At 40.6% G+C, this 25,243-nt stretch overlaps 1 long non-coding RNA gene across 9 annotated transcripts in view; it reads left to right on the top strand.

Annotated features, from left to right (window-relative positions):
- LOC121829387 (uncharacterized) overlaps nt 1-23,464 on the top strand; it is a 142,059-nt gene extending 118,595 nt beyond the window's left edge. For all 9 annotated transcript variants that reach the window (XR_013051254.1, XR_013051253.1, XR_013051256.1 and 6 more), the window contains 2 exons: nt 17,951-18,098; nt 19,397-23,464. This is a non-coding gene — a long non-coding RNA (uncharacterized LOC121829387). The remainder of the gene's footprint in view (nt 1-17,950; nt 18,099-19,396) is intronic.
- Nucleotides 23,465-25,243: the final 1,779 nt, after the last annotated feature.

The following is a 25,243-nucleotide window of genomic DNA, read 5'->3' as shown; positions in this document are numbered from 1 at the left end:
CAGCCCCACCTGAGAAATGGGGGCCTGTTAGTATCTCCTATAATTGTTGGAACAAATTACTGATGTGATACATACAAACACTGAGAACTATGTTTGCATGCATAAAACATGTCATAAATGTAAGTCACAAATAGCCATATATGACCATGAACAATTCATTCAGTCATTTTGACTTTGCTTCCTCATATATAAAAAGCAACACACAGAAAGAAAATCATATTATGAATCATGAGATATGATTTCCAGTCCTAGCCTCTCCCTCAGCAACTGGATATTGATGAGTAAGTCTGTCTCACTGGGCCTCGGTGTTTCTACCTACAAACTAGGAGACAAGCTCAGACCATCTCTTCAATTCTATCAGTCCAAAGATGTTTTTTTCTATTTATCTTGGAACATTGCTGGGTAGCAGGGAGAGTGTTCAATACCAACAAACCATTAAATCCACATTAAATTGTATTGTTCATATTTAATTACAATTACCTTATGAGGTTGTACCAAATTGGAATATGCTTAAAGTCTCATTTGCTGTTGACAATGCCCTAGGCTAGGGGAACAATATGGATGAGAACAACTCACATTTCACTGCACTCTGTATTCTGAATTAAATACTTTGCATGCTCTACTTCATTCATTTTCTATAGAGGTTCCATGAATTAGATGCAGTCATACCTAAGTATCATCAGGGATTGATTTCAGGACCACTAAATACCCAAGTCCAGACCACTAAAGTCCCCTGATGTATCTTATATACATCCTTCCATATATTTCACTTATCTCTACATTATTTTAATATAAATGCTATAAAAATAATAATTATACTGTATTTATAGAAAAAATGACAAGCCTGTATACATTCAAAGCATGCATAGATTAAAAAAAAAACATTTTCAATCTGCAGTTGTTGTAAGCAAAAGCACCTGCAAGTATGAAGGTTAACATATCATCCTCATTCCCATTGTTCACATAAGGAAACCAAGGCTTGGAGAGTTAAAAAACATGTTTAGTTTGCCACAGACAGCAAGTGTTGTGTGTGGGTTTGAAGAATGGGCCTTAGGAAAATGATTACTTCCATACACCGGCAGTTATTAATGAGCCTGCTATATGGATGGAAACTCTGCGGTTCAGTTAGCAAATCACATGCCCAAGTTCTCTTATAAATTAGCACCTTGTCCAAGACCAGATCTTTCTTTGCCTTCATCTGGAGTGGGCTGCACTGTGCAGTCTCTCAGACCCACTTGCTTGTGGAATAAATGAATATAAATGAGGGCTGATTTGTATTCGTTTCCAGCTAAGGGGAAGATTTACACGCTCTGCTCACACCTCCAACAACACATCCTCATGCAGACTCTTTCGGGTCTTCAGGGATCTGTCGTCACTCTCTAAGTCACTCTCTGGATCTGGAAACTAAGATAATAGCTACATCTGTGGGCACACCAGTGCAAGGATCCAACAAGGGTCACCGTCAACCCCAGGGAAACAGCGACAGATGCTATTACTCTACCTGGAGTAGAAATCAAAGGCAGAAGCCTTTAAGTGCAGATGACAGAACCATGCTGGACAAAGCAGGTCACAGCAATTCCAAGGACTGGCAGCAATTGGAAGAGGCTTTGGAGAATAACCCAAGGAAGGACACAGGCTAATTAAATTTTTTTCTTCTTTTTGAGTTTTGTTTTTGTTTGTTTGTTTGTTTGTTTTGTTTTTTGTTTTGTTTTTCTTTTTGGGTTTTCAAGACAGGGTTTTTCTGTGTAACAGCCCAGGATGTCCTTGAACTTGCTTTGTAGACCAGGCTGGCCTCAAAGTCAGAGATCTGCCTCCCAAGTGCTGGGATTAAAGGCATGTGCCACCACCATCAAGCAAACTAGCTTTTTTTTTTGGGGGGGGGGTGATTTTTTTTCAAGACAGGGTTTCTCTGTGTAGCTTTGCGCCTTTCCTGGGACTCACTTGGTAGCCCAGGCTGGCCTCGAACTCACAGAGATCCGCCTGGCTCTGCCTCCCGAGTGCTGGGATTAAAGGCATGCGCCACCACCGCCCGGCAACAAACTAGCTTTTTTAACATAATATTTTTGTTTATTATTTGGAAATTTTACATAATGAACCCTGATCAGATTCACTTCCCAATCCTCCCAGGTCCACCCCTCAAAACAAAAGGTCACCCTTGTGACCACTCCCAAGACAAACAAAAGAAGAAATAAAGAAAAAATACTGAGTCCAATTTGTGTTGCCCATATAGTCACTGGAGCATGGTCAAACTATGAGTGGCCAGCCCCTTAAAGAAAACTGAGTCCTTTCCCACCTCTACCCTGACCAGAAGCACCACCCTCTAAAAAAGAAACAGTCTAGGCAGTAAGCCATTAAAGTCTACTCTTAAAATTTGTGATAGGGATGCTGATGTGTAACTTTCTAATAATTTATAAAAAAAATAATAACAGTACCCAAACAGGCTTGGAGGTAGTATTGAGTTCCTCTTTATAATGTGTCCACATTCATGGGACAGGTATTATTTTGCTCTTAAATCTGAGGAAATATTTCTGAATGAGACTTTCAGATAAAATGTTCTGCTCTACTTGAAATAGAGAATAAAGACTTTATTGAAAAATTAATGCATACATTAATGAGGAATAAATAACAGGGCAGAAGAGCCAAATACAAGCCTTAACACACACCATGAGTTCACTCAGTGCTTGCTGAATTGATTGGTGTATTCTTTTAGCTTTTAGATCTTACATAGCTACAGTAATGCTGGATTGAGTGACAGAATTTATAGTTAAGCCAGTTGGAATCTGCTTCTGAGCAGCCTGAAAGTGTTGCCATCTCCTCCACTCCTATTTCCTTACACATGTCCATATTTACAGCATTGTCTTGAAAAATTAAACAAACCCTATGGGTATTACTTACTTTTGAGTCACTGAAACCACAGTATGTGGTAGAAAACTATGTAAGGGAGGGAAGATTTATTTGGGACCACAGGTTTTTTTCCCATCCTGCTAGCAAAACATGGCAGAGAAGTTCTAATCGTGGAAGTGGAAGCATTACCAAGTCTGTTCATACCACACTGAACAAGAAAGAAAAGACCTGTGCAGGAGATCCAGATAGAACCTTCAAAGGCCCAATTCTAATGAGCTTTTCCCTCCCAACAGTTCTACAGTCTCCTAAAATAGGAACATCAGTTGGGGAACCAGCATTCTAAGCATGAGCCTTCAGATTCAAACTATAGCACCTATATAAAGTAATTAAGTAGCTACCACATCCAGTATGGTAGATATAAGCATTTTGTTATTACAAACACAATTCAAGAGAGTGTCTTGGGATTCTATTCATCATCCATCCATGCTATCATTCAATGAGGCTCTTATTTTGGAGGAACAAGTATGAACTGAACTGAAGGAAGACTGCCAAATACTCTAGCAAAAGTAAAGTCCAACATGAACACAGGAGGATGTTACTTCAGACTGAATAATATGCTACTTTTGGGAGCTGCTCAGAAGTTAAAGATTTGAATATTGATGTAGTTAATATGTAGATAATAAAGTCAGGGCTCTCTGGCTGGGGTTCCCTGAAATGAGATAATCTGACTGATGTCTTCTTAAAAGAAGACTGAAAATGGAACCTAGAAGGTCTTGAGATAGATAAGAAAATAACTTCTTTTTCCTTCTGAATAGTAGATTTTTACAGTTTCTGAATTAGAACAGTGACACTCAAGAATACCCCATTGTGGACGGAACCTACATGGTCCTATGGCTATGAAGGTAGCCTAAGAACTACTCCTGAAAGAGCCCCAGAAGGAGCCACACAGGGTGTTCCTGGGCCTGCAGAGCCGCATCTTAGAGGTATAAGTCCTTAGTATGTTAATGTGACTTATATAGATCTTACTTTTCAGATATTAATATAAATAAAAAGATATTTATCTCCTCAGCTGGGAAATCCTACTTTAGAGAGGTTATATTTATTTTTATCTCATGGGAATAGAGATGTCTGTAACAGACATTCATTTAAAAATGTTTATTGAGTACCTAACCTGAGACGGCTTTACAATATCTGGAAGTATCATTCTTTGCTCTTTTAAAAATGTATGCTATCTTGTCTTTTTCTATGTTCTCCTGTTAGACATCTGAAATTCTTTCTGAAACAAGGCAGGGCATAATTAAACTGTGCAATACCATTGCTGTGGGAAGCTGACACCATTTGAAGAAGCATTAATCATCATTTCTGATATTTGTTAATTTTACAATTTAGGGAGAAGTTTTACCTATGTCATTTCATCTGATTTGTATAGAAACTGCTTGTGGTAAACAGGAATTATTATCCCCATTTTATCAAGAAGAAAGTAAGAGTTTCATGCAGCTAAAAGCTATGTGTAATGTGGGTAGATACTGGGCCCACTATAACTACACCTAGTCCAGCTTTCTTTCCATACACAAAGCTGAATTATACCTTACTTATTTTCCTATTATACCTAGAAAGTATGGGCCACACTTGGAAATATGATACTAAAGCTTATGGCATTTGCACTGAAGAATTATCAAGAAAATAAAGGGGTTTTATGTTACACCTGGTGGACACTTTTCAAGGGATCTTATTTCCTGGAGTCCATATCTAAGGGGATATTGAAGCAGTGGGCATGTAGAAAGGTACTCACCCTTACATTATTAAACAACAGAGGAAGGATAGAAGGTGAAGGAATCCCAGGAACACACTCTTACCTGTTGGCTGCCTCCCCCAGCTTCCATTAGATTGGCATCACTGAGAACAATTATGTTTCAAATAAACAGAACCTCAACAAAAAGAAAATTAAATAACCGAGTGAATATCACCTCACAGTACTGGAAATGGGACCTAGAATTGAATCTAAGCATAGAATTCTTTTTTGTTTCTTTGTTTGTTTGTTTGTCTTCCAGAGCTTTCTTTTCTATATTTATGATAATCAGTTTGTGAAGAATTCTACATGGACAGAGACAGGCCGCTCCTTTGTTTCTCTTCAGCACTTCATACCATTATTATTTATATCCACCATCTGAATAATGAGAATGCATGGCATAGAAGCAACGTCTTTTGTTGTTTTTTGTTGTTGTTGTTGTTTGTTTTTTGTTTTTTTCAAGACAAGGTTTCTCTATTTAGTCCTTGCTGTCCTGAAACTCACTTTGTAGATGAGGCTGATGTCGAACTCAGAAACTCAGAGACTCACCTGCCTCTGCCTCTGCCTCCCCCGTGCTAGAATTAAAGGTATGGACCACCACCACCTGGCTAGAAGCAACTTCTGAATGCAGGATGCAGGTTGGCTCTGGGTACTTGAACATTCTCAGGTCACAGAGAGCAGTAATCGTTCCAAATCTGGAGACAAAAACAATTGATGTAATGTGCTTCCAAATAAAGTACATTTTATGTGGCATGATGGCTCAATTACCAGTCAAATTTCTCACATCCCATGCATGTCCGTTTGACTCCCACCTTCCTATATGTTAGCCTAGATTGTTAAGGCACATTTGAGGATAATTTACATCTGTTCACCCTTAACTTTGACCTTGAAGGGAACCATCAAGAACCTCCTTAATGTGTCCCCTTGCCTCAGTTAAAGGTGACCCACAATATTAACAGATATTCTCAAATTGGCACTTCCTACCCAAGCTGGTAGTTTCTCTGTGGTGAATTACAAAGAAAATGAAAGCTACTGAAGAAGGTGGCATGTAGGCTTCTTTTTTTTTAATTAAAATATTTTCTATTCATTTTACATACCAACCACAGATTCCCCCGTCCTTCCTCCTTCTGACCCGCAGCCTTCCCCCACAACCTAACCCCCCATTCCCACCTCCTCCAAGGCAAAATTTCCTATGGGGAGTCAGCAGAGCCTGGTACATTCAGTTGAGGCAGGTCCAAGCCCCTCCTCCCTGAACCAAGGCTGTGCAAAGTGTCTCACCATAGGCACTAGGCTCCAAAAAGCTGGCTCATGTGCTAGGGATGGGTCCTGACCCCACTGCCTGGGGGGCCCCTAAACAGTTCAAGCTAAACAACTGTCTGGCCTATCCAGAAGGCCTAGTACAGTACCATGGGGGCTCCTCAGCTATTGACCCACACAGTTCATGTATTTCTACTAGTTTGGCTAGTTGTCTCTGTACTTTTTCCCATTATGGTCTCAATGTCCTTTGCTCATAGAATCCCTTCTCTCTCTCATTGATTGGAATCATGGAACTTGACCTGGCACCCGACCATGGAACTCTACATCTGTTTCCATCAGTCACTGGATGAGGGCTTTATGGTGACAGTTAGGGTATTCAGCCATCTGATCACCAGAGTAGGCCAGTTCAGGCACCCTCTTGACTATTGCCAGTAGTCTAAGGTGGGGTCACCTTTGTGGATCCCTGGGAACTTCCCTAGCACCCTGTTTCTCCCTATTCCCATAATGTCTTTATTTATCATGGTATCTCTTTCCTTGATCTCCCACTCTGTTTCTGTTCCAGGGAATTCTTGGGAGCTCAAGAATATCACCAACAACCAGGCCCTTTCTATTCCCATTCTTCTGGCAGTGGTGGTAGCTCTGTTCTAAGGCTATCCATGAATGTCACAAATGACTGCTGGTATCAGTGAAAATCATACACTCTCCTTATTTATCTTTATCAGGGAGAGAAGCAAATCTCTTCCCAAAGCACAGGATATAATCCTTTGCCAGTGTTTCAAACATTGGTTCAATACTGGTTTAGCTTAGGTTATGGAACCCCAGAATAATTGCAGGGACATCTCATGTCATAATTTTATAAGGCAAATCAGAGGTTACCCATGGAATTTACCCAGGATAAAGTGACTTTTTTGAGTCACATGCACTGCATGGCAGAAGAGTAGACCCTTGAATAAATCCGGTTTCTGTTAGAAGTCTGGTAAAACAGTAGGGTAGCCAAGAGTTTTCAGTACATGCAGCTTATTTGAAAAGTACTCATAAAACTGGGTTACCTCATAACACTGACCCTCCACATGACAGTGGCCTTGGAGCCTTTAATTTGGACTAAATCATTCACCATGTCCCACAATCCCAGCTCTTGAATTACAGGTCTTAATGGATCTAGCCAGGGCAAGCCTCTTGACTTGTTCTAGTTTAAAGGCTAACGGTTCTTTTCTCCTCCACAAAGTAACGATGATATGTGGCTAAAAATGCACTTCCCATCTATTCTTATTAAAAAGAAAGAAAGAAAAAAGAAACAGCCCATGGAGAATGTTGACATATGGAGAATGCACATCTAGCATAAAGAATTATAAGCAGTGAGGTGAGAGCCCTGAGGATACTATGAACTTTTGACCTAAATTATAATGGAATTTCCCACCTCTAGAGTAATAAGTTGGTCAGCTTTCAATATTATAAATCCATCTTAAGATAAACGCTCTGCTTCTTGCAATAATATGCAGCCCAAATGATGTAATCAGATGGAATATGTCTAATCACCAGAACCGGGGTGGTTTTTGTCTCTTGCGACTGGAGGTGTTTAGAAGGATCTGGTTGACCATCTGTCCAGGAGGCTATAAAAAGGAACTTCACATTATAAAAAGGAACTTCACATTAATGGGAGGCTAAAGCAACTATTTCTGAAAACTCTTTCAATTCTGATGCGAAAATAGTCTACTAAGCCAAGACAAAATGAAAGATAAGCCAAGTGTGGATAGTACAATATAAATCAAAGTTACTTAAATAAATAATGAGAATATCTTTTTCTAGAAAAGCAGTATGGCAAGGAGACAGTATTAATTAATTCATTTGTTCTTCAACCACTTACTCAATCTTAAAAATATGCTAGGCACTAGAAACTCAATGACAAACAAAACTAAGAACTTTCTTTCATGGAATCCACATTCTGGTTGCTCAGGTATGGTGGGACACACTTGTAATATCAATGTCAGGGAAACAGAAAACAGATTCCTGGGCCTCACTGACCAGTAAACCTAACCTACTTGGTAAGTTCTTAAACAGTGAGAGAACTTGCTTTAAAAAACATATGGACAGTTCCTGAGGATCAACATCAAAGGTTGTCCTGTGACCTCAAGATTCATGCATGTATATATACCCACACGAATACATGTATGTAACATGAATCTTAAAAGATCTTGTTAATTTAAAAAAAAAAACTGGAGCCAGATACGGGGGTGAAAACTGAGAGATCAGAGGAATACAACAAGCCACAGTCCAGCTCACCTTGCCAACTCCTCAGCCGATCTGTTTCCATGAATCCTCAGACTGAAAGCCTCTGAGTCCTCACCCATGAGGATCTCAGTTGAACTGCTTAAAAGCTTTTAGTTCCTGGTCCTTGTGTCTTATATACCTTTCTGCTTCCTGCCATCACTTTCTGGGATTAAAGGCCTGTGTCCTTCCCAAGCAAAGACATGAGATCTCAAGTGCTGGGACTAAAGGCATGTGTCACCAAGCCTGGCTCTGTTTCCAGTGTGGCCTTGAACTCATAGAGATCCAGAAGGATCTCTGCCTCCTGAATGCTAGGATTAAAGGCGTGTGCTACCACTGCCTGACCTCTATGTTTAATATAGTTCCTGGCTTTTTCCTCTGATCCCCAGATAAGCTTTATTGGTATGCACAAATAAAATATCACCACACATACATTATGACCGCCCACAGAAATTTGAGCATGCATATGCAAAGGAAGAAACAAAGGAAAGGAGAAAGAAAGAAAGGGAGGGAGAGAAGGAAGACGGGATGGAGGGAAGGAGGGAGAAATGAATTTCAGAGGGATTTTGGAGATGACTATGTTGGCCACTCCCATCATAGCATAGCATAGTAAGGCCTTGACAGCAAAGTGGTTTCAAGGGAAGAGCCTAAGGCAGCAGTTATCAACATGTGGGTCACAACCCCTTTGAGAGGTGGAATGACTCTTTCACAGGGGTCACCTAAGACCATCAGAAAACATATATATTTACCTTAATATCTATAGCAGTAACAACACTACAGTTCTGAAGTAGTTATAAAATAATTTTATAGTTGGGGTCACCACAACATGAGGAAATGTATTAAAGGGTTGTAGCAGTAGGAAGGCTGAAAACTACTGGCCTAAGTTATGTATAAGAACTTGAGGCTTGCTTCTGATAGCTGCCTTAAGTTTCTGCTCCTGAATTCTAACACAGCACTCCTTAGTCCCCCATGTGTCTTACATGAGTCTCAATGTAACCAAGCCTGCTCCTCTGGTAGAACAGTAGTAGACTTTGGTGGTTTCTATGTGGTTAACTCTATCAGCATCAGACTTTTTCAGCTATAAAGTCATGTCTGCTTCCATCTAGACTCCAAAGATAACCCAGAGATCCTGAAGACCCAGCCAGGGAATTGCCAAAGGGACAGAGCTACCAGAGAAAGTCCCCACTCAGATAATGCCAAATGGAGCTATAGGTGCATAGAATTCATTGACAGCTTAGGTGAGCTACATACACAAGACTCCAGCCTGTGTTAGGTTTAAGTGGGCTTGACCCAGCAACATTGTAGTTTCCGATGTTCTGCTAAGCCTTAAAGACCCACCCCTTCCATAGGTCAATAAGATTATCTCAAGCCAAATTTTATAATGTTTGTCTTGATTGATTTGGAGATTACTTGGGACCTCATGCCTGCCTCACTGCTGTAAGAAAGCTGTGACATTAACGTAGATAAGACACACATGCCTATAATACAGGATTTGTTGACTAACAAGTCTGCAAGCACCATCAGCTTCATTTGCTTACCAAGTATCTTGATTTACTTGGAAGTCTATGTTTATATTGATCAATTTCTTTATTCCACTCCAGTATTCATTACCAGTACTTTAATTACTAGAACCCTCAAATCACACATCACACCTCAAACAATGATATTATATATTATAGAATTATACAGAGAGACCCACTCCTTAGGGACCTGCCCAGCATCCTGACAACATCATCTTATGTAAAGTCTTCTTTAAGAGAGAACCCGTCCCATTTCCTCTCTCCTGCCATGAGGTAGTGTGTATTGCCTCTATCCCTTTCTTCTCTTTTCTTTTTCTCTTCTTCTTTTCTTAGTACCCACCCACTTTCCCTTTATTCCCTTCTCCCTTCTCCCAATAAAACTTTCCACATGGGTGCCGTGTCTGCATGGTATGAGTGACTCTGCCATGGCCCCTCGACCACTGCCCACTGTGTCTGCATGGCGTGACTCTGCCATGGCCCTCGACCACTGCCCACTGTCTGCATGTTGTGTCTCCCTCACCTGCCATGGGGCACCTTGGCTCAAACTCACTAAACCTCTCTCCCACCATTTTACAAAATTGGATTCCCAGTGTTACTAGTTTTAACTTTTTATCTAGTTTTAATTTTAACATATTTTTAACCATACTTAACAAAATAAACTTATAAATCTCAAGGCACAGAATGTTCACATAAGCCAAGTCCAATTTTTGACCACTCTACTTTGTTTCCTTCTTCCTGTCACTGTGTCAGGGGCTCAGAGTGACAGAGGAAACTTTTAAATAAGCATGCTGGGTCTAGCAAAGGAAGAGCCATGATACAACCCTAGAGTCAGCTTTCTAGTAAAGAAGAATAGCGTAAAACAATTTTAACACTTTCTATATCCAAATCATTTTTGTTTTAGCTCCATGCTTGCAACAAAACTTATTGAACACACCAGAACACACAGACAAAACTTTTCAACAAAACAAGCATATACAACTTTCTCAAGAAATAGACAAAATTTTTCAACAAGACAAACAAAACTTTCCAACCAGAATCAGGCAAGCCACTGTAGCTCATCATCCACTGTAGGGAAAGGAGGGCTGGCTAAAGAAACCTACCCTGAGCCTGGAGCCCAGAACTAGGGAAAGATGCCTGAGATCTGGGAAGAAAGAAACACAGTTTGGCTCAGTGAGATCAGAGCCATCTCTGTCCCTGATGACTTGTGAAACCAACCAATCACAGAGCAGGAAGGTAGCACCCTGGTCCTGGGGCCCAGAATCAGGGAAAGAAACACAGCCTGGATTCGAAACCTGAGGCAGAGAAATGAACACTTTATCCCCAAACCCAGAACCAGGGAAACATGCCCTGACTCTGAAACTAGTACCAAAGTAACACTCGTGGTTCCTAAAATCAGAGTCAGTGAAAGAAATGTGCCCTGGCCTTAGAAATAGTGTCAAAAAGGCAAGAAAAGCCAGTGAAAGAAACACGGTTTACCTCTGAAATCAGAGCCATCTCTGCCACTAGACCACAAAACTGACCAATACCTGGATGACTCCGGCCCCAAGACATCCTATATAAACAGCCCTGCCTGGTCAGTTGTGGGCTGTTCTCAAGGGTAGAGGCAGCTATTCTCCTGGACCCCTCCTTCCCAAATAAATCTCTTTCTCAAAAGAGTTTTGGGTGTGAAGATCTTCATTCACTAGCGAACAGAAGATCCTTGCTGAGACACCCCATAGTAGACAGTGCAAAGAGGAGCTGAACAGATCCTTGCTGGGATGTCCCTCAGTGGACAGAGCAAGGGAGAGCTGAAAAAGTAACATTTTTCTCTGGAGCCAGAGGAGATTGCTACATTTCTGCAGGGGTTTCCCCTTTTGCAGAGAGAAGCAAAAGAAGCAGCATCTTAGGCTGGAGAAGCAGAGCTCTGCTAGGAAGCCCCCTTAAGTGGGGGCTGAGCAAAGCTAAGCTATAGCGGCTCTACAGGAGAGGAGCAGGATTGTTATATCCTGCGGCGAGACCATCCCCCATCACACCAGGTATAGCATGACTCTCCCAAACACTCAGGATCCCCTTCCCTGCTGAAGCAGTTCTAGGCCTGACTCTCCCAAGCAGTCAGAATAACTTCCCCTCCAGGGTGGAGCTGCCCTTGGCAGCTTGAGGTACCCAGGATATATTGCCCTCCAACCATCAGGGCCATCCTAAACAGCTCCAGGTATCCGGGATACCTCACCCTCCAGCAATCAGAGCTGTTCTAAGCAGCTACCTCACCCCCCAGGGCTGCAGTCTCATCACAGCTCCAGCGTCTCCTGACTCCCACTTGGTCAGGATGCTTCTCTCCAGAGTTGCAAAACTCACATGTTTGGTGCCAAAATCCGGGACCCAACCCACAGAATTGCAACAAATTTACTTATACCCACCACATTTAAACAGACAGTAGAGAGACATAAGCAGGTCTTCAGAGGAAAGAAAAAGAAAGACAGTGTAGAATTTTTCTAGGTTCCCCGGCTGTCTAGCCCGAAGAAATACTAAGGCCAGTCTCATTTCCAGGGGCATGGTAAGAGGTATGTTGCCCCACCAGAAACCCGAGCGTCGGTATGGAGTGGAAGGCAAAGCCACCTGTGAATGAGAAAGTAGATCTGTTACAGGGAAACAGAGCAGATCTGCCTCGGGTGGAGGAGGCAAGTGAGGTCTTGGTGTGAAGCAGATGCCTTCAAAACAAACACGCTGTGCACAACAGTTAGTGCAAGAGGTTTGAAAGCAAAAGAGTGAAGGACTTAGGAGAGGCAGGCCCTGGCCCCATCAAAGGTGGCAATGGACCCAAATGCCCTGTTTTTTTTTTTTTTTTACCTTAGTCAATATAGCACCTGCCCATGCGTTCATGTGGTTTTTGAAAGACAAATGGAACACATATGAAACAGATAAACTCAAGAATTCAAAAATCAATCAGAAAAAGTCATGCTGTCACCTCAGTCACACATTTTCATACGCACATAGGAAACAGACCTTTTTCTTTTTTTAAACAGAAAGACAAAGTTTTCCCAAGAAACTTTAAGCTGACTGACTTAAAAATCTGGAAAGAAGAATTTACAGTATAAAAAATGAGCTGCAGAACTGTAGGCACAGACTAAGAGACAGCCAGGTGGGAGAAAGCCAGGAAGGAGCAGAAGATAAGGGAGGCATCCAGTGGGATAGAGCCCAAGGAAAGTGAACAGGACAGACAAAAGGGGAGGGATGGGAGCGTCCAAGAATCTTTGGATCTACTGGATTGGTTCCAGAAGTTGCAAAGATAAGGGGTATGGGACCAAGTCTGACTGTACAGGTAGATGAGTTTAGAAGCCTTTAAATAGGGCATTAAGCATAGATGTTTGGTGGTAGGCTTATTTCCCATGAGTGAAGCAGAAAATTAGGGCACAAGCTGCTGAGTGATTTGTCAAACAGAGCAGGGGCCCAAAGGACACTAAGGTCTAAGAGATGAGACAGCACAGGCTGATTTAATATTTCATCAAACAGAGAGCAGGGGCCAAGAGACACATGGTTGCCCTGTACTGGGACTTATGGGTGAGGCCAAGAGGTGAGAAATCATGGCCAGATGAATCCTCAATCGTGGGAAATGGCCAGAATGGCAGCTTACCAACTATGATGGTGTTGGATGAAGTGAGCGCTGAAGGTTCCAGGGATTCTAATGCATCTCAGACTGCCATCAGGCAGGAGAAAGCACCTAAAGGGCCTCTGTTGAGCATGGCACCAATTTTGTAAAATGGCAGGAGAGAGGCCTTGGTGGGTTTGAGCCACAGTGCCCCACGGCAAGTGAGGGACATACACCATGCAAACACAGCACCCATGTGGAAAGTTTTATTGGGGGAAGGGAGAAGGGAAGAGAGGAAAAGCAGAAGGGGACTGAGAGAAGAAGAAGAAGGAGAAGGAGGAGGAGGAGGAGGAGGAGGAGGAGGAGGAGGAGGAGAAGAAGAAGAAGAAGAAGAAGAAGAAGAAGAAGAAGAAGAAGAAGAAGAAGAAGAAGAAGAAGAAGAAGAAGAAAAAGAAGGAAGAAAGGGATAGAGGCGGTACACATCACCTCATGGCAGCAGAGAGGAAGGGAGAGAGAGAGAGAAGGGGGAGGGGTTCTCTCTTAAAGAGGACTTTACATGAGATGACATTGTCAGGACACTGGGTGGGTCACCAGGGGGTTGGTCTGAATGCTAACAACTAGGAAAGGGAGAAGTTATGTACAGTATTTAAAGAAACAATACCAAAGTCAGCCCAAAGAATCACTGCTAGGGTCAGGCAGAAGTTGCCAAACCCATATCTAATTACAGAGATGCCAGAATGTGGAGCTGCCAAGTGAGGATCTAAATAACTAAAGTTCCCAAGTGGGAAAGTCAAGGCAGCAATGGTCTGAAGGGGACAGAATTGGGAGGTCATCACCTTGGTAAGTCTCCTAGGCAGGGTTGTGATGTATGACAAAGTGACAGGTCAATGTTGTCACTGTGTTAGTGGCCCCTTCAATTATATGTTTTAAGTAAGAGGGTGCATTATTCATTAATCTGGTACAATTGATAAGCTCACATGCCTAGTTTTTCTGATATTTTCTTGATAAATACATATGTCCATGTACCCCTAATTTAATTTGATAAATTCACAGGTGGTCATTTTTTATGGCAACAAACCAGTGACTTATCAGTTTGTATCTCATGGTTATTATAAATAGACAGTGATTTTCTTCTTGCACAAATAAGATTCACAGTTATTCTACTTGAGCATTTTACTTAAATGGAATAACTTTAAAATGGACAGTCCAATGGCCACCGCTCCAAACAGCAGAGTGACTTGGAAAAGAGGATTGTCTTCTCTCCATAGGCATAATTTTGTTTTAGAAACAAAGAACTTACTTCAATCCAAGTGCTACAGCTGGAGAGAAATTTTTCTCTCTGGGTCAAATGAACTTGAATCTCACCCATATCCAATTTAGATACTTTGAGGAAACACTGAGCTTGAATTTTAAAGTTGATGCTGTAAATAATTAAAGTTTGAAGAGCTATTGAGATAGAATAAACACATCATGTAGATGGAAAAGACAAGAATTCCAGGTGCCCTGGAGAAATTCCATAGTTTGAATGTTACGTAACATCCAAAATTTGTGTTGAAACTTAATCCTAAGTGTGACAGTGTTGTGAGGTAAGATGTTTAGAAGGTGAACAGACCATGAGGACTGAGCCTTTGAAGATGACATTAGCAGTTTATCAAAGGACTAGGAGGGATAGGTCAGCCTTTTCACCATTTTGCTGTGTGAGAGCACAGCCTTTTCCTTTCTGATCTTTGGCCTTTCCCAGGTGCATACAAGGCATCATTCCAGAAGCAGGGCGCAGTCCTCACCAGGCACCAAACTGCAGGCATTTTGATCATGAGCTTCATGCCTCCAAAACAGTAAGAAATAACTTTGTCTTTCACCAGTTCCCCAGCACTGTCCCTCTGCCTTTCAGGGGATAACAGTCTGATTTGTAAAGAGTGTGAAGAATGCGATGATAGCTCTAACACTGGAAAAGGGTGGAGCCAGAGAAACACTCTATTCCGTTTCCACCATCTGAGGTCTATTGAATGCTGGTTGGGCTTCATACCTGTAAAATCCTGAGAACCTGACAGATGAGATAACAAGATATGTCCCACAAAGCACTTACCTGAGGGTTGAACAAGATCATTTATACAAGGCTCAGACACAATTTCTGAACCATAGAAGACACTGTCACTTATTCAAGCCAGAAGACTTATGCTCATCTTTAAAAATCGCCTGTTCTTTTTAAAGCAATTTTCACTGATTATGGGCTTCTAATACTTGTTGCCTTTCTGTGTTTAAATGAAATAACTCCTTAGAAGGAAAGTGAAAAAAAAGTGAAGAATATAAGTTATACTTGGTTACTCAAGATTTTCCAATTGTCCTCAAATGGTCACTCCATCTCCTTCTTATATGTCTCATTATAAACATACCTGAAGAAGTCTCTTTTGATTGTGCCATGCTGACATAGAAATATACAAATCAATAGTACAAAATAGTCCAGAAAAGATCACAGTACAGTGGAGCATTTGATACATAGTAAAGGAGACATTACCCATCAATAAGAAAAGGAAAGGCATTTAAAAGTGATAGTGGGACCCATGAATAGCAATTTAAAGGAAAAATCAATTTTAGGCCTTTACTTCAGTTTATGCAGAGAAATCAATTCCAGATGAGTTATATAACTAAATACTTTAAAATACTCAAGCATTAGAAAAACTAGGAAAAAGGAGAAATGAATAAGAATTTAATCTCCAGGAGAGTAAGGGCTTCCCAAACTTAGTTCAAGCAATAAAACTGAATACAGAGATCAACAGATTCAATAACTCACAATTTTACTTTAAAAATGTGAACAGGAACACATGTAAAACCTAAAACCAGACTTGACATAGTGGCTTTCTGTAAGTGGCTTATATCCATCAACATAAAAGCACAGTGAGACCTAGGTCAATAAATGAACAAAGACACATTAAAGTCACAGAGAACCTGATCTGACAGACAAGCATGTGGGACAGGCTGAGGCTCACTAGCAATGGGAGAATGGGAACATTAAAAAAATAACAAATTCATAAAATTTAGGGGTGTGTGTGTGTGTGCATGTGTGCATGTGTACATGTGTACATGTGTACATGTGTACATGTGTGCATGCTGCTTCCTTTAGATTCCCTGGAGTTATAGTCAGCTATGATCCACCCACCCTGGGTGCCATGAACAGAACTTCATTCCCCCACAAGAGCAGCAAAAGCTCTTACTTCTGAGCTTGCTCTCTCTCTCTCTCTCTCTCTCTCTCTCTCTCTCTCTCTCTCTCTCTCTCTTTTAAAGAAAGAATTTCTCTGTGTAGTTTTGGTGCCTATCCTGGATCTTGCTCTGTAGAGCAGGCTGACCTCGACTCATAGAGATCCGCCTGGCTCTGCCTCCCCAGTCCTGGGATTAAAGGTGTGCACCACTGCTGCCTGGCTCTGAGCCATCTCTTTAACTCCACAAAATAATTAATTTTAAGACAACACAATTAGCAATTTTTTGTTTTAAAATATGAACATTCAGGGATTGAGAAATGGCTCAGTGGTTAAGAGAAAGTACTGCTCTTCCAGAAGACCAGGATTTGGTTCCCAGCACCCACACCAGACAGCTCACATTTGCCTATAACTCTAGTCCAGGGAGATCCACCTCCCCTGTTCTCAGGCACCTGCACACACATCCACATACTTCCCAACACACATATACACATGGTCAAAAACAAATTTTATAAATATTATTAATACTATGAAAGGTAGAAAACATCACACCTACCTATTACATGAACTAGCATGTATCTATACGAGCAAAGCTTTTACACAATATTTTAATAAATTATACTATGACACTTGAAAATATTTCATGTCATTTTAGGCTACATTTCCAATTTACCAAATCTAAGATGAAAATCTTTTTAAGAGTTCAGGGTGAAGAAGAAGCAAGTAATGAAAGACTTAGGACTCACTCTAACATCATTCAAAATAAGAACTATAAATGACATAAGAAAAATAAATTGAAGTCTTTATGATATGTTCATCCCTGTTTCATATTATTAGCAAATAAATATATTGTCAAGCGTTGCTGAAGGAAATGAATGATGAATTCAAATAAGAGTAATTTGAGCCAGGCAGTGGTGATGCACACCTTTAATCCCAGCACTCGGGAGGCAGAGCCAGGCGGATCTCTGTGAGTTCGAGGTCAGCCTGGGCTATGGAGTGAGTTCCAAGAAAGGCTCCAAAGCTACACAGAGAAACCCTGTCTCAAAAAACTAAAAAAAAAATAATAATAATTTGATAGATGTTTAAAGGAAACACTATCATGGTTTGCATGAGAAGTGTTCCCAGATGGCTCATGTGTTGGAGCCTAGGTTCCTAGCTGGTGGATGTTTCTGTCATATGGACTCAACAGATTTCTCTATTGATGCATTCAAGATTTGGTAATATTGTTAGAAAGTAATATAAACTAGGGGGTAGAGTCTTGTTGGAGGAATTAACTCACTGGAAGCAGTCTTTCAAGAATATATCAGTCCCCTGGCCTCTTCATGTCTCATTCTTTATGCTTTCTGGCCACCATGAAGTGATAAACCTCTCAAGTCATGTTTCCACCATGCCATGATGTTCTGTGCCTAGGGCCTATAGCAATGCAGGAGCCAACATAAGCTGTGACCTCTGAACCTGTGAGCAAGAGTAAATCCTTTTGCCTCATTAGTTGTTTTTCTTGGTTATTTTGTTACAGTGACATGGAATTTGGGGCCAGCCCAGGATACAAGGGGACCTGTGTCAAAATCAACCCAAAACAGCATAAAAATAAAGCTGGTGAAATATCTCAATGGATGCTTGCTGCCAAGTCTGAAGACCTGAGTTCAATATCTAGGTTCCTTATGGTAAGAGAGAAGTAGAACACACTTATATTCACACAATACCTAAATAAACAAATAAATAAGTAAATAACAAATGAAACTTAAAGTTTCACTTTCTTTACTATGGAATGAGTGCTGTGGTCAAATAAAAATGGGTGTTAGATGTCATGGTAAGAACAAGTAATGTTTTTAACTTTCTTTGATTTTGTAACACAAATGTTGCTATTACCAAAGAAGTTTGAACAGGGAAGGCAAATCTATACTTGGAATGTGGGTCTATCAATGGTTAGAACAAAGAATTATCCTATTCGGGAAGTATGGGATGCAAGGACCAAGGGCATCAGTGTCTTAACAGATAGCCTTCTATTTACCCCTGTTTTGATGACATTTCTGGAGCTTAGAGTTAGCTTGGCAAGTTATATGTGCAGCATTAGCTCAGCCAGGCTAGTACTGATGAAGGAAAATCCATGATGCTGAGACCACAAAGAACCTCTGCTGTCATACCTGTTTTATTTATGGGCCCCTTGGGCAAACCACAAAGCATCCAGGCAAAGGGACCAACTAACATTCACAGATATTCTGATATGAATGCTTAATAGAAGCTCTCTGTGTAATGAATGCCCTCAAGTAATGATTTATATAGAATAGAAATGTATTCACTCTCTTTATCCATTGAGGAGCACATATAGTACAGAATATTTTGTCCCTAATTTTCAAATCTTCTTCATCCAATAAAGTGTGCACTGCTCCTGAGTCAGTGTAGGCCTGTAGCTCAGATCATCTTGCCTTCCACATGAGTTGGATACCTAGACAGTGTTTAAGTTTCTACTTACTGGAATGTTTTCCTTTATTGATCTGTTGAGGTAAAGGTACTTTTCATCAAGCCTAAACACCCTAGATCCCACATGGTAGAAAGAAAAAAACAACACTTACAAGCTGTCCATTGACACTCATTTGTGCACTGTGGCATATGCACACTCATATATATACATGAACATTAAATAAATAAATTAAATTAATGTAAAATTTTAAGAAAAAGAAAGGCTGACACTATTCATGCTCAGTAGATTGCCTCATGCCCATGTACATGTAGGCAGCACTAAATAGACCCAGTGGGTGTTATTTTTTTAAAAGATAGAATACTTGAAGTTGAGAGGAGAAGGTGGTAAAGGAAACAGGGAAGAAATTAGAAGGGGCAGAATGGAGAATATATTTGATCCAAACACAATATATACATATATGAATATTAACTAAAATAAATTTTAAAAAGGGATGACAAGCACCAGCCATCAATTTCCACTTTATACTCTCATACTTTACAGATGCATCATTAAACCAAGTCATGGAGGAGCCCTTGTGAAGTCAAAGATGGAAGCTGAAAGAGAAGCAGCCGAGCTGGAAAGGAAACTCCATGTCACCAGTGCCACCTGCGGTGAAGTTGACTTCTCTTTTCCAGAAAAGTTGAGACCCACTCTCATGCATCCTATTTATTCTATAATGTAATGCTGCTACAAAAGCCAATGTAATACTAAGTATGTCAAATAACAACAAGGTCATGAAGGATGGCTTAAGTCTCATGGTCACTTAGTGTCTCATAGCTAGACATCCAGTCCCTAACGGTGTCCAGTGATGCTTTGGAGAATAGTTGTTGTAGAAGCAAGATTCATTACAAACCCCAGGTATGAGGCTCCTTTCTGGCTTGCCAGAGGATCCACACTAGGCAATTCCTATAGATGGCTACACCAGCAATGGGGCTACGGCATCTCAAACTTCTCTAACACTGCACTAGAAATCCAGCCTTTTTACACGTCTTAGTTTGTTCTGAGACTCATTCAAAACAGTTATCATTATGAGATACTCAATAAATGGGTCATAGGAGCATGTTCAATATGAGGTACATTGCCTGACAAATACAAAAAGACCCTCAGAATGCTGCTACATGTGTACCTTTCTTTTGGGGGGATGATGTAAAAGACAGCAACCTGCTGATTTCAGTGACACACTGTTTAGAAGTACAAGGCCACCAGACCCTAGACATTCTGTCATTGCACTGGGCATATGAAATTTAACAGCATTTATCTTCTCTTCTAACTCTGACATGATATATTTATTAAGATATGTGAAGTGTTTGCCAAACATAGAAAATAGTACAATGTTATAAATGATGCTGATGGGGATGGTATGTCATGATGATGACCCCTCCAGATAAGCACAACAAACATTAAGAAATCCTACTACTACAGGAGAGAGAAAGGAATACTTACAGTAACAGGAAAGGACAAAGTCACACAGAGAAAAGTTCCATGAGGGAAACTTGCTATTCAGCTGGAGACTACATTGAACCTCTAAAAGGCAACAGGGATAGAAAAACAACCCACTTGCAGTCTCTCCCCTCTGATACCCTGCTGGGACTCTCCATTAGCCAAATGCCATCTGGAAAGCAGAGGGAAGAAAAAATGATGTATCCACATGCAGACTCCCAGGATACAAAGCAGGCAAAGAAAATGATAAAGACAAAGATGTCCAGTGGTAGGGGGAGAAACAAAGTATAGACTTTCTCTGTGGTGACTGAGATTAGTAACAGGTAAGGGGGTAAGTGGAACAAATAAAACAGTGATGTTATTTTATAAACATTTTCATTACCTTCATAAACTCATTTCTAAAATTATGCTTTAAACTTGATGGCAGAATCTTTTGCAATAAGCAGTACGACTTTTACATAAAACTTTCCACCCCCAACTACACCAGAATTATAGTTTGCAAACAAGTATTTTATTTTTAAAATCATAAGACATATAAAACAGCAAATTACACACTTTTCAAGGGCATAAAGATAAAGCAACTCTTTATTGAAGCTGACAATATTCTGAATCATGAAGCAAGTGTTAACAAACCATCAATAGGCTGGGCTCATATAAGCTATGTTCTCTGACCACAGTGGAAATGAGATAAGAATTAGTATTAATAAGATGACTAGAAAATTCCAAAATGATTAGAAACTAAGCAGTGTGCTTCTACATAACCCTTCAGTGGAGAAAGAAATCACAATGAAAATTAGAAAGTATTTTGAACTGAATGATAATGAAAATGATTTCCATATTGAGAGAGAATCTTATCATCTTAGATGCATTGGTTAGAGTAGCAAGACAAGACATAAAAAATGATCCACACATTCTTCTTCAATGACTAGACAAAGAACACAGTTAAATCTAAGTAATTGTAAAGAAGAAATAATGAATGACAGAATTTTACAAAATGAAGAGTAAACATATAAGAAAGGTTATTAGAAATGAGTCTAGGGTTCATTCTTAGAAATTCTAATTTTAAAAGATTCCTTACAGATGCTAATGAAGAGAAAGAAAAGAGAAAACTCAAAAATGATCAGTACAGGAGTAGAAAAGTAGAACTGAGACTTAGATGACCAGCCAATAATAATACTTGTTATAGTGTAGATCAAAACAGATTAAGAATGGATTTGTGGCAGGCTGGGAAGGTAACTCCAACAGAAAATCACAGTCTCCTGCTAAATTTTCAGATTTAAGGCAGTGTTCTCTTCTAGAACCATTCACTAAGTAAAGTGGCCAGGATCCCAGGGCATGTCCTCTAAAGACCACAACAAATATGTACTGCAATAATCCTGGTCTCTCACAGAATAACCTATTGCATCTGCTTCAGTGACAGCACCCTGAAGGAAAAGCCCTTTAGTTTGATATCACTTGTCACCTTCTGAACTTATCTTGAAAGCCAATTGCTATGATGGTTTTAGGAGTGGAGCCTCTGAGAGGTGATTAAATCATGTAACAGTTAAAGTATTTTGGATGGGACTGAGATCACACACTTAGTTACTTCAAGAGCAGTGTTGTTTTAAGGTCAGGCTGCTTCTTTTGTGTTTTCTCTTCCACTTTCTATGTGCCCTTCGACTTTCTACCACAAGCTGAAATAGCACAAGACCTTCACCAGGAACTGAGAAGAAATGGTACCATGCTTTTGGACTTCCCAAACTCCAGGATCTTATTAATACATGCTTTATGAATTATCAAGTCTCAAATATTCTATTGTAGGAACAAAAAAATAAATCACAAAAATGGAAATGCCTATACATTTCAAGCTCTGCTGGGTACAGCTATAGAACTGAGCCATCCTTGTGCCCCTTCTAATAAAATGGAGCTATCTGAATGCCAGGCAATAAATAGAATCCTGGACCAAACCCAACTTTGTGGCTACACTGGGTCAGGACAGTCACCAAATGGTCATTGTAGCTGGAGAGCTTCTCTCCAGGTCCCACCAAGTCCCTGCAGTCCCACAACCCACGTATAAAATAAACACACAGACGCTTATATTATTTAAACTATTTGGCCTAATGGCTCAGGCTTCTTGCTAACTGTTCTTATATCTTAAATTAACCCATTTCTATAAATCTATATCTTGCCATGTGGTTCATGGCTTACCAGCATCTTCACATGCTGCTTGTCATGGTGGCTGCTGGCAGTGTCTCGCTCTCTGCCTTCCTGTTCCCTCAGTTCTCCTCTCTGTTAGTCCCACCTGTACTTCCTGCCTGGCCACTGGCCAATTGGTGTTTATTTATACAGAGTGATATCCACAGTAGCTCATGCCTTGAATGCACAGTTGGAACAGGTGGCTGTCAGTTGGAGCAACCCCCAAATTGAGTTGCTGACTGATAAAGCAAGAGATATTACAGTGGGGAGAAAAATGTAAGCCTCTGAAAGTACCCTAATAATGCAAGATTATAAAGAAAATTAGGACCATGACCTGGAACAGATGTCAGAGACCAGTGGCATTTTCAAAGATCTAGAGGATGCAGAGGGGAGGGGCTCTGTCATAACTGTTTAATTTGCCTCTGGCAGCAAACAGATGGAGCCTGGGGAATGGCTGTGGACTTCCAAACCTTAGGCAGGTTTTAGTAAGCCTAATTATAGTTTCAAGGCATGCTGCTTTTGCTGGAGTAGATGAATGAAGACATAAGCACATGTTCAGTAGCCATGGTGCTCTTTTCTAAACCACTAGGGAAATAGCAACAGAGCCAGCATGCTTTACATTGACCAGCAATCACATTTACTCAGGTTTTCCTTTAGGGCTATGTTAACTTTTCCACTCTCTGCCATAATGTAATTGGAAGTGATCTGAGCCACCCAGAAACTGCCAGACTATTAGGTTCAGCTATTAGGTCAGGCATTCTGACACTCAGGCAAGATGAGTGAGAGACAGTCAACATGTCAGAGGATTTAATAAGACCCCTGTGACTCTGAAAGTCAAGGAAAAAGAATCCTAAGAAAGACATAGGTACTTGATACTTCAATAATTGTATTGGGGGGGTCCAGGAGGATATGTTGGTACCTGTTCCAAAGTAAAAGATTAAAAAAAAAAACAAATGTGTGCATCTTGTATCCCTTATTTCAAAGAAGGAATGGTTTCTGCTGGACTTCTTCACATGCTGGAAGCAATACATTTTAGATTTTGAAACAGTAAGCCCAACCATCTGAAACCAGTGCTGTCCTACCAGGTCAGAAGGTCATGGGCAATCAAAACAACATGGGAATGGTACATTGAGGACTAATCAGCAGCAGACCAGAAAGGATGAGGAAATTATGTAACCAAGTATCCCAGACCCTCATGTCACTCACTATACCTTGACCATGGCCTTACATAGTTGGCCATAGGAGGGAACCTTATGCTACCAACAGAGAGAATAGAGAAGAGAGCCTGAGCTCTGGTTCCATATGGGCTAATGTTATGTAAAAGCCCCAAATGGCGTAAGCTGCTTTGCAGTCTTACTCAGGAGATGGCCTTGAAAGTCAATGGTAGAGGCGAATTTTTGAAATGAATATAGTTTTGGGTGGTATGTCAGGGCATCATTCCCTTGTATGGAAGGAGAACTAAATGGCTTAAGGACAGGGGCCAGAGGTAATGGATTTATTTGCTTATCAGGGGTCTAAAAGGAAGATGATTGAAAGATCAGAGACAGGAGGTTATCTTTAGAAACACAGGTTGAGTTGTAAGTCATTAGATACAAAGTAATACTCCATAGAGAGCATCTACCATGACTAACAACATGGTAGAAAAGTGACTCATCTGCTGATTCCAACCACTTTGTTAGGGTAGCCCCCTAAATGGATAAGTGACCAGAGTGACAAAACTGGGGTTATACCTGGACCTAACCTTTGAATGTTCACTTATCAAGGATGACCTAGGTACTGTTGTTGCTTAAAGTCCAGCTTGCATCAACCAATGTTGAGCTCCCAGTAGGCATCTCTTTCTAGAAAAGAACAATGGGGCATCTGTATGGAAAGTGACTAAACTGAGTCCCATTTATCATCAATTCTAGTAGTAGAAAATGTTTATGTTGTCCATGAATTAAATTTTTCAAAATTAGGGTTTTGACATCCAAGAGGTATATAGCTTCAGAAGTTATATGTCCTCCTTAGTACTATGGAATCCTTATTCCAAAAGCCAGAAATAAAAAGAAACTATCCTGCCAATGCTAATTAATTTTGATTAGTAGGTAAAGATGAGATTTTGCTAATGTGGGGGGAGAAATATACGTGGGGTTTTTTATGCCTTTGGTGACACAGTTGTCTTACCCCAATATGTAACTCTGAAAGAACTGCAGTAATTCTAGCTTGAGAAGGAGGTTGTCTCAAACTCATCAGTGATGAAGGTTTACATCATACTTCTGGCAGAAACAGCTGAAAGCAGGAAAAAAAATTACAGTGTATGGTAAAGTAGGGAGGACATGACATCAGAAGTTATTTTGAAACCCACCATATGAGCAGAATTTAGATAATCCTACTATCTCCCAATTCTAAGTTTCTTCAGAGAAGGAAGAACAGAGTTCTGGATGAGCCATTCCCTGGACATATATGTAGATATGGGCTCATGCACTCAAAAAGTGGGTTGTGGTTGACCCAAAGACTCCTTTTCCTGTCTTCAAAAATAAATCACAGCCTGTGGTCTGCCTTCAGGGTGAAACATCCTTCACAGGCTCATGGGTTTGAGCACACTCAGCCAGTAGTGCAGTTTTGCAAGGCTGTGCAACCATTAAAAGGTAAAGCTTAGACAGGCCACGCAGCAGAGACAAGCAGACGCAAGTAGGTCCACAGCGGCAGCCCGCAGAGGTAGACGGGCCCGGTGGCAGTGGCTGAGATGGACAT

The sequence above is a fragment of the Peromyscus maniculatus genome, chromosome 5 (assembly GCF_049852395.1).
Source record: "Peromyscus maniculatus bairdii isolate BWxNUB_F1_BW_parent chromosome 5, HU_Pman_BW_mat_3.1, whole genome shotgun sequence".
Taxonomy (NCBI): Eukaryota; Metazoa; Chordata; class Mammalia; order Rodentia; family Cricetidae; genus Peromyscus; species Peromyscus maniculatus.
The sequence above is the reverse complement of the archived record's forward strand: the minus strand, read 5'-3'. Positions and strand labels throughout refer to the sequence as shown.